Raw genomic sequence first — 2,542 nt, 5'->3', positions numbered from 1 at the left:
CGCCAAATGCTCCGCACACCAGTGCCATGATCTTTCTAAAATAAATCAATCGAGTCTCCAGCCTCCTGCTTACACCTTCTCTGGTTCCCCATTGCCGTCAGAGTAAAGTCCAAATGCAAGTTCCTTAACTTGACCTTAATGCCTTAGAGGATCCAGCCTCTACTCTGGGCCCCTCCCCCATATGCCCCGTGCCTTTGCTGTCCCCACAAAAGGACTTTTCCTTCTCTCTCTACTGGGGCTTTCTATAAATTTTTTCTCTAACCTGGAACACTCTCCTCCTTCCCTTCTTTTTCTACCCAACTCTCTCCATAGGACTCAGTTCAGGTGTTGCCTCCACCAGAAGGCCTTCCCTGGTCACACCTCAGGCTGAATTTAGGTGTCCCTCCTGCACCCACTACCTTTTGCTTCACTCCATCTTTGTCCGAGTCACTGTGAACTGTAATCATCCACTTCCCGGACAGTTTCTCCCCCAGGGAGACAAAATCTCCCATGCTTAGTGCAGAGCAGGCACTCAGCAAATGTGTGAAAGAAGGAAGGAGGGAGATCGGAAATGAAATAGACCCCATCCTACAAACGCTTTGGGGTCTAGATGTCCCTGGGAACGGAGGCCTCAGTGGGTACTCAAAGTCCCCTCTATCACTTGAACCTCAAAGAATCAGAGTCGGTTCAAAGTTGGCAGGACTGCTACTCAGAGAGGGACAGAATTCTTCGGTGGTCACACAGCAACATGGGGGCAAAACTGCGATGAAAATTCAAATCAGAACTCTGCTGTGTTGTTGGCTTTTATTTACTTCCCCAGATGCCCCTTCCCCCCCTCTGCCAAGGGCTGGGGAAAGTCAAGGTGATGGAGTCAGCGGTGGGGGTGGGGAGGACAGACACAGAAGGTATTTTCTCTTCTAGGTCTTCACGGCATTAGCTCTGTGAATTATTCATCCGAAAATCTGCTTGAGGTAGTGTCTTAGTCTTAATTTTCAATTCCCCTAATGCCGGCCAATTCTGCGCTGAAAACCTCTCAATTATTAATGTTTCTAAAACAATATTTGTTTTCTCTGCATCTAGCAACAACCAAGGCCTCCTAGCGAGTGCTCCTGCCCCCGAAATTCCCACAGAGAGGACTGCCTTGCCGAGGAAGCATTTCAGAGGGGTCAGGGGCGTGTCCGCCCTGCAAAAGCCAGACTGGGGCCATTAAGCCCCTGCAGACACAGGTATGGGGAGCTCCCAGGACCAAAGCAACTATAAAAATAGCAAAAAACAAGCACTATGTACTGGCCTCTTCTGTGCCAAGGGTAAAGCTAAACACTTTACTTTTACTTATTTAACCCTTGGTTTGCTTTTGAAATTCAAATAACGCCTTTAAATTGAAAACAAGTCTTAAAGCGGCATTTCGAGTCAAACTCCTTCTGTTCTAAAAATCCTAAGGAGTGTTCCTAGGTAAGGCGAAAGTATTTCTAGATTAACAAGACTTGATCTGACTTGGACTTGATTCTTGGGAAGAACGGAGGGGACGAAAATGGTTATTTACGGAAAACAGTACCTGCATAGGTACTCAGACGCACGCACTCGCGACAGAAGATTCTTAAGGACGTGCTGACATCTCAGAAGGAGTTCTCAGAGAGCGTACCTCTATTTTCTACAATCTCATGCCCTATGACAAGGAGGCCGTCCGCAGGCATACTGAGTGTGAGCGCAGGGAGGGTGGGGTCGCTTCTGTGAAGAAGTTGGGGGGCCTCAGTGCAAAAGTTAGCTGAACTTGGCTCACTCGTCTCTAGGGTGACAGCCTCCTCCTCTCTATCAACATCCCTCATTTGCCACAACTCCATATTTCCTTTCCCAAGTTTCTGCCCTTGGAGAAAAGCTCGCGCCGTCTTTCGCTCAAGAGGTGACACCAGGGTCCCCAGGATGACCAAGATCTTGGCATACACGTGCACGTTCGCCAGAAAGCTTCTTTACTCCACAGCTTCACTCAGGTTCTGGAATTCCAAGTTCAACGTGTAAATCCATTAACTTCATGTCATCGTCTAAAACCTTCCCTTGGTTTGGAGCTTCCAATACCAGGGCTGAAGTGTCTGCCGCAGCTTCAGCCCTCAGCCTAACCATGTCTTCACTGCCTGCACGGTTTCGTACGTTGGACACGCTGGTGGGGTTCATGCCCATGGCCAAGTCTCTGCCACAGTCGGACCCGTGGAGACCTTGGGAGCGCACCGGCAACATGGTGGCTGATTCACCAGGCTGAGGCGACGGGTGGAGGGAAGGAGGAAGGGGTAGCCAGCTTAGGTGTCACAGAATGACAGCAAGCAGAAAAGTCAGTGGTGAGGGCCACCAACCCAGGAAGATCACAACCCACTTACATAACTTACAGCAACTCCCCGCCGTAAGACTCATCAGCCCATTTCACAGATGAGGAAATGCTCAGAGAGGCCCAATCTTTGCCCGTGGCTCCTCAGCTCATCACTCAGGAGAACAGGATTTGGACCCAAATCTATGTGACTTCATAGCTAGTCCATTCTCCCCCTTGACACTATGGTGCCCCCTGGGATTTTCG

The 2,542-nt window shown here is 49.6% G+C and overlaps 1 pseudogene; it reads right to left on the bottom strand.

Moving 5' to 3' along the window:
- Positions 1–1,145: 1,145 nt before the first annotated feature.
- Positions 1,146–2,211, bottom strand: LOC100475599 (annotated as a pseudogene).
- Between the last annotated feature and the right edge of the window lie 331 nt (positions 2,212–2,542).

Source organism: Ailuropoda melanoleuca, chromosome 10 (assembly GCF_002007445.2).
Source record: "Ailuropoda melanoleuca isolate Jingjing chromosome 10, ASM200744v2, whole genome shotgun sequence".
Lineage (NCBI taxonomy): Eukaryota > Metazoa > Chordata > Mammalia > Carnivora > Ursidae > Ailuropoda > Ailuropoda melanoleuca.
Note: the sequence above shows the minus strand (reverse complement) of the source record. Positions and strands in the feature narration are given on the sequence as shown.